The following is an 8161-nucleotide window of genomic DNA, read 5'->3' on the forward strand; positions in this document are numbered from 1 at the left end:
GAGTTCAACAGTACGCATGCATCTAGCTCAGGTCTATCTGGAAACACATGCTTTGAATTTGATAGTACTTGAATGAAGCTGTGATAAGAGGCATTGCTCATGCGTGTGTACAGCAATGGGGAACTACTTTGTTTTCACCTGATAGAACAGAGCCATGATTTTCCCAGACATCTCAGTGCAAAGTGCATCTCAGTCTCATGTCTTTATTTTATATGTATTTAGAATGAAAAGTGAACACTAATCGTGTTTTTCCACACATTCATCATTTCCACAGCTTGTCTTGCCTGCATGCGTGTGCTGAGATTCCACCTCATCAGTCTCTGAAATGACTGAAAACTGTGGACTCTCTTTATCTTCTCACCTAAATATTACATTTATCTTTGAAATCACTTTTAATTCAGTGCCCAGATACAACTGTTGACGTGCTGACTCCTTTATTCCTACAAGCTGTATGGAGCTGATTTCCTGCAGAACATCTAGGAAAAAAGGAGACAATATCTCCATTAATGTGAGATAATCTGATTAACGAGTGACAAGGAAATAAGCAAGTAGTACAAAGGAGAACAATGGAAAAACAAATAATGCCATAAAGTGTAACAGCATTAGGGAGGGCTTCTTGTTTTTCTAGAAATTCTCATCCCTCGAAGAGCACGTACAGGACCTGTGCACAGCAGCAAGATGAACTGCCTATCCCATCCAGTATTTCAGTTCTGTGGTTCATACCTGTTACTCATGAGTGACATTCTCATTAATTAGTCTTTGCCACATGCTTTTGCCTTGTGGCCCAAACTGCTGTAGAGCCCGTTAAGACGTATTGTGCATATAGAAGGGACAGAGTACCTGCAGAACTATTGCTACGAGGGATTATGTGTTACTTGACAGTTACCCATTAAGCAAAAAGATTTCCATTATCCCACTTGAATCTTACATCAGCAGCTTGTGTTTGAATCCATAATGCAGATTACAGGTTATAGTTGAAATCTGCCAATGTAATTTCTCATCTTCTTTTATTGCTCATGAAATACTATTTATTCCTTTCTGTTTCCCTAAAAAGATACTACAGAAACTCCGAAGTATGAAGTGCCCACGCTGGTATTTGAAATGGTCCGTGTCCGTGCAAAGGGACAGCTAACACAGAGAGTGTTCCTCCACATGGCACTGACCCCCAGTCTCACCTTCCTTCCCTGTGGGGCTGCACTGCTGTCTGCAGCATGACTCGTGCTGGGCACTGAGCAGGACAGGGCTTATTTATACACAGATCAAAATGATGTCGTGTTTACTTAGAGATTCAAGGCTCCCCTGTGGCATGTGTTGTACATCTATCACCAGTATTCAAGCTCTTGGCTGCAGGCTGGCACGTGCTGGCACTACTGAGGCAGGTGTTCTCTGCAGAGCTGAGGCAGGGAACATCACCACTCTTATGCAGCATGGAAATGCAACCCAGCAGGAGTGAGGCCTTGGCAAATGCATCCAGCCTTTTTTTATTTTTATTTTTTCTTTTTGAGTTATATATGGTTTTATATAAATTATAAACATACAAATATCACCCCAATAGTAATTTTCAAAACTATTTGCCAGCTTTATAGGTAAGCAGTAGCAGTGGGCTCACTGGGGTGGTGGCACTGCTGCCGGGGTGATGGGCTCCTGTCACTGACACGGTAAGAAAACGCTATGAAAAGAATGCAGATCCACTTTCCTGTCCTTTCAGATAGAAAATGGATAACAGCTCCCGGCCCTGTTGTTATTCTGCTTTCCTAAAAGCAATATGCTCGTGCCTATGGTCTGTACCTGCTGTAATCCTCCTCCTTTCAAATTCATTCTCAGGCGGCTGTTTGTTTATGGAGAAAACAAGAGCATTGGAATTGTTTTTAATGTTAATTTATAATCCTAACATGATTTCTCTTCGAATGGAAAAGAGCTCCTTATGCTGAACAATGCTGTAGCACAGGCAGGATTCAGAAGATGGACTTGTCTGTTTTAAGCCTGGAAACTGGAAAAATGTTGAGAAATGATGACTGCATAGATTTCCTGATACGTTTTGGTGTGTAAGTCCCTTAGAAGATTAGATATTGCAGCGAGTTCATGCTGTGTAATATCATGTCATTGGCAGGGTTTCTTTGCTAACAGAATTTGGATTTTGCAAAGTACAGAGGCTGCTAAATCAGACTGTGCAAAGAGCTGGGTTTTATCCCTTGTCATTGTGACCTTCCACGAGATGTTTAATAGCTCCTGTTACAGCAGTGCTGGTGCCTACAAGTGCCTCTCATTCTACAAAGATGTAGTGCCTATCTGCCAGAGGAGGAGCAATTCCTCAGCAGTCTAGACCCCGTTACTTGGCACTGGCACCCCCTGTGCTGATAGGCAGCATGAGATCTTTCACTCAAGTGTGAGTAATGAGAAGGGAAAACTGGTCACCACTCTTCTCGTATTTTGGTAACCTATTAAAAATCGACTCTACTAACACAAATGTAACCTTCTTTGACTTCTTGTGGGCTATTTACAGAAGCAAACTTTATGTCATTGCTTGTATAAATTACGTGAAGCTCCTTTTTTGGGGGCAAGATATATTTCACTTGAATTCATTTATCAAACAGTTGAGACATCTACTGAACATGGAGATAGAATGCATTTTTCCAGGGATTTTTCTGCCCCGTGAACTTGATGACACTACTACTAAAACAGCTGTAAGATCATTATGGTTTCTCATTACTATTTTTTGTCAAACATTGATTAAAAGCAAATACAAGCTGTTGTGAAGACGAGTGCCAAAATCCCATGTCTTAGGGTCGTAAAGTTTATTTTGCAGTGCTCATGAATAAGGAGCTGAGGATATATTGGAGCGTGCTGAGGACAGCGTGATCAGACAGATCATGTGTGGCTCCATTTAAAAACAGAGAAGGAAAATTTGACCCAAGAAATGCTTTTTTCTACCATTTGCAGGGAGATGGAGTCTGGTCACCTTCACTTACAGCTTACAGCAGAAAGCTGCATGTGATGTGCATTGGTATGTGATAGGGTTTGAAATATAATAGAGATATAACAGCTGTGGGACATACCTGGACAGGGTGAACAGACCTGTTGTGCTGTTAAGCTACCATTTGTGCCCAATAAGCCAGTCTGGCAGAAAAGTTACTTGAAGTACTTGCTATTTACATAACTGAAGCTTCTAGGCTGTGCAAATTTAGACTGTATCAATTCAGCTGGGGTTTGGGTGGTTCTTCCTGGGAGAAATACTCATTACGGATCCCCAAGGCCTCAGCCTTCTCGTTTATGCATGGGTAAGCTCACTCTCATTAAGTAATGACATGGGCAGAGATAGCATTGTTGTGCTGATGCTGCTCAACTCCACATCACCTTCACTAATTGTACTGCCTCAGCCCAGGCTGTTCCAAGCTCTCCAGGGTGGGTTCCATGATCCTGCCCGTGGAACCCTCCTACTGGGGCTTTGAGCTCATGGCCAGGGCCCTTCAGAGGATATCTGTGCCACTGGTGGCACCTTCCCGCATCCTCCTGCTTTGAGATTGGAGCAGGAAGGCTTACAGATAGCACGTGTAGAAGACTGCCAGATATTCTGCAGCACCAACATCTGCTTTTATTTCCACATGACTTTGCTTGGTTTAAAGGAAGAAGCTGCTTAAATACTTGTGTTTCTTCTTTCCCCCAATACTGCCCTCAATAATAATTTCTGAAGGACTCTGCTGGCTTTGTAGATGAACTTCTTGTACTCTCTTAAAGCACTTCCAGCCCTTTGCTGGGAAGGGGGGGTGAGAACTGAAGGAAGGCTGTGGTTCATTTGAGGTGCCCTCAATGGGCACTTACAATTAACAACTGAATGCATCAGTTGCTTTAAATAGCCTGACTACAGTCATTCATAGGGATAACAAAAGGTGGCAGACTGATTAACATTTGGTGGAGTTTGAATGTTGAACTTTTTTTCAGATTTATTGCTGAGAGTTAGGAAGTCTTTCTCTCTCCCACACACACATCTGCTTGCACGTTTGGGGCAGCTATTTAGGAATGGTAACATGGGCTTGGCCCAGCCTGCTCAGTCCTGCAGGCCTTTGGCTGGGCCAACCGTTGTTATTTGTGGCTGAAACATCCAAGTGAAATGAGCAGAAAACAGCAACAATCCGGAGCTGGTGTCCCTTTCTGGGGTAAAATTACCACGAAGAAACTGGCCAATGTTTTCAGCTGCTGAACTGTGAGGTGTGGTGTTGCATTGAGTACAGTGAATGGAAATCTCAATCCTTTATCAGCTTGATATCAGAGCAAGATTTGATTTAGTGGGTGAAAGTCGGTAACAAACATGCCCCTTTTGCTTGTGTAGCATTGAGATGGGGTGAGCTTTATGTCCATGCACATACGAAGGCAACTGCCCCAAATCAGAATCTGGCCCCAGAATGTGACCAATCTGGGCACTCAGCAAATCTGAACTGTGTGAAAACGCAGCTGCACACTGGGGGCACGCGCCTGTTTACACATCAAGCTGACCTAAATAAATAAATAACAGTGGGAAATTGGGTTTTGATGAGCGTGCTCCCTTCAGCAAGGCCCCGGAACAGTTCTGGGGATTGTGCTGCCGCATTTCCCAAAATGAAGCTGTTCACAAACTGAGGCAATTTTTGAGCATGAACATTCATTTCGACTGAAGAGATTAAAAAAAGCTTTGGGGAAGCAGAATGTGTGGATTTAAATGCAGAACGTAGGAATTGCTACTGTGAAATCTATAATTCAATCTTGGTTTATCATCCTAAGCAAAAGATGGATTTCTAGTAATGGATTGTCAGTTTTAAACTACACTGTAATTTTTTGTAATATACACAAATAGATTCTTGTCAACTCAGCATGCCATATTTTTCCACGTAAATGCATTTTCTTCCAGTGTGCTGTACTGGCACCTGTGCATTTTAACAAGAGACCACATGGCTCGTAAAGGCATTTGCTTGTGTTACTCAGCATGACTGGAGAAGCAGTGAAAGCAAAATGCTTTTGCAATTAAAATTATCCAGCTTTAATTGAAAACTTCCTTATTTATGCCAGGCAGAAGCTGATAATTTATTCAAGGCTTTTTGCATGTACCTGCAGACAGGTTGTGCATGTCAGAGGTTATAACCTCGGAAAAAGAAGCCAGTAATTACACCTGCCAGCATTTCCCTCTGGCCAGTGACACAATAACCCATCAAGGATAATTGACAGCAAGCTAATAAGGTGTGGGTTTGTTTGTTTGGATTGGTTTTTGCTTGTTCCCCATCTCTCCACAGACTGTGGCAATGTAGTAGTTTTCAGGAGAACTCGTGATGCTTCTCCACCAGATATGGACTTGTAGGCACTTACAGTCGGTAACATCAACAGTCTGGAAGGGACAGGCATTTTCAAGGAGCCAGGAGCACTTGAGTTTCGTACAGTGACTTAAGAGTGAGACGAGGTGACCCCTCATCCCTGCCTCACTCAAAGCAGTGCAGACTCAGGGATCTGAGAGCTTGCTGATGAAGAGGAGCTGATGAAAGATGCTCCTCTTCATCTTTATTCCTATAGCTGTGATCTGCTCACAGCAGCTGCTGTTTGGAGCGAGCAGTACAGTTGTCAGAGCTGCAAGTCATGACATCAGGAAACAGGAGTAAGTCCAAGAGTGTTCTAAGTGAATTCTAAGCACTGTGAATTACTCTCAGCCACCTGGACAAGGGGGTTGCAGCTCCAGGACTCTGGAGTTCACAGTTTACATCCCATGGCGACTGGCAATACATTCTCCTCCCATGTGTGCAGATCCTCTTCAGACAGAGAGGGAAAGGAAAGGTGGACCACAATTTCTGGAAACCAGCAGGCTCTAAAACAAAGTAGATTAAATGCATACCAGTTTATCAGTTTCTATCAACCTCTGAGGATGGATCTGGACTCAGAATTACCGACAGAAGGGAGATCTTTATAAGCTGGTGTAACATGAGTTCAGTCTGCGCTCAGTGTTTGCTGTTAGCTGACTCTAGAACCAACTCTGTGGACTTTTATTATTATTTTTTAAATTTATTTGGCAAAATGCCTGATTGCTTTTATGCTCCTCAACTTCCGGAGCTTACCAAAAAGTGCTCTACTAAAAAGTGTCTGCATCCTTCATCTACCCCCAGCTGCAGCAGTGCTCTTCTGGATCTACTTCAAGGCTCCCCTAAGTGGCTCATTTCTCCCATGCTTATGCCATAGTGATTACAGTTTTGTTCCACTGTAACCTTTCCTACGCAGCTAGATGTCTGTACCTCAAGGTATGCTTGAATATCTGAAGGGATGTTATTAAGTCATGTTATTTGTGTTTAATATATGCAAACCTATTAATCCAAATAACCCGCTGGTTTCCTGTGGAATTTATTTTTCAGAACAAACCCAGTTACCTTTCAAAGAGCACAAAAGTTGGGTTCTAAATAGCTTCTGTTATAAAAATTAAAGCTATGAATAAGGATATTTTAAACCCTTTAAACCATCTGCATGCTGCCAGCTTACCTATTGTGCCTTTAATTTAAAAGGAATGCTAAAGTGAGTGCAAACACTGCAAATTATGGCTCTGTGTGGAATACTAATCTGCAATACTTGCGGGTTCCTAACATTTTAAAATTCCCCCGACTCTCATTCCTGCAAGTTCCCATTACAGCATCTGAAAGGATGTTTTGCAGTGAGGAGCAAGAAACAGAAGCTAGGGGGATCTCTCCAGGGCTGCTCTATGTGACCTTGAGGACCTAGTTTGGGCTTCATCAAATCAAAATTGACAGTTATTCCCTTAATATCAAGAGAGGCTATATGAGCCACTATCACGTTATCATCTCACATTAGGAATCTGATAATCTGATAGTACTTTTTTTGTCTTCCTGTTGCTATGTCCTCATTCACATCAGCAGAAAGACAGTCATGGTTCTTTCCATTTTGGGTATCATCCCATATTTTCAGTATTTTACCATTGGAATGTCATTTCTGATCCTACTCATGATACATCTGCTATCTGAAAAGATACTTTATTAGACCTTATCTTCATCGTCCTATCCACTAGTTCAGAAGAATGTGACTGTGAACAATTAACATTTTGATGCATCACACAGTTGCTAACTCTTATTTTTTTATCATTAAAAAGATTGGCTCAGTTTAAAGATGGTTTGTTACGTTTTATTCTAATCCTTCAGTCATATCATGACGGAATCTATGTAATAAACACTGTGTTGGATGGAGGAGAGTACCAAATATGAAGTACTGCCCTATTAGAGAGACAAAACATTGAGAACTTGATGCTGGTAGGACTTAATTTTGTGAGCAATCCAGCTAATTAACAGACTTCACTTAACTATTGGGTAGTGTCTGTGTCAAGGCATTTGAATCCAAAAGAGGAAATCTGACTTTTCTTTTTTCCCTTTTTCTTCTATTTTTAAAAATTATTATTGTTATTATTTTTTCACTGAATCAACTTTGTCTTCTGCAGAGATAAAACCATGGAGCAAATGTGTTTGAATTCTGCAGCAGTTCATTGTGAGTAAATGAATAGCATGAGAGAATGGCACAGAAACCAGTGAACCTGAGGTAGACTTGAACTTTCTGGACTTCTTTTGTTGTGGATTTCTTTTCATTCCCACGGAAGGCATCTTGCTGCTGGCGTATGCTTCTGCAGCCATAATAACCACCCTGAATGGGCTCTGTCACAGCCCTTGAGTGAAATCAGACCTTTGTTAGCACTAAAAGCAAAACGTTCATAGAATTTGACAAAGATAAGGAATCCTCCTTCCCAAAAGTGAAGGGAAGGCAGGAGGGGAGATGCCAGCATGGGGAGATGACAATTTATTTCAGGACTTAGCAACTCCAGCACTGCTACCCAAGGGGCCTTCTCCAGCCATCTCCTCTTCCTGTTCTTTTCATTCCAATTATCTTGAAAAGGGAGACGGCCACAGTGGCGGTGCTCTTTTCACCCTCCTGCACTTCTCCTTTGCTTTACCATTTTAATAACAACATGAGAATTATTATATTATTCTTGGGAGAGGAAAAACCTAACTGAAAAAAAAGCTAATCAAGAGAACTGATATTATAACATAATGCAAAGTATTTTTTTGTTGTTGTTTTGTTTTCAAAAGTCTTGTTCAAGCAAATCTCAAAGCAAAATTCAGATCGGTTTCATGTTCAGACCAATACACAACTGGTG

Source organism: Gallus gallus, chromosome 12 (genome assembly GCF_016699485.2).
Source record: "Gallus gallus isolate bGalGal1 chromosome 12, bGalGal1.mat.broiler.GRCg7b, whole genome shotgun sequence".
Taxonomy (NCBI): Eukaryota; Metazoa; Chordata; class Aves; order Galliformes; family Phasianidae; genus Gallus; species Gallus gallus.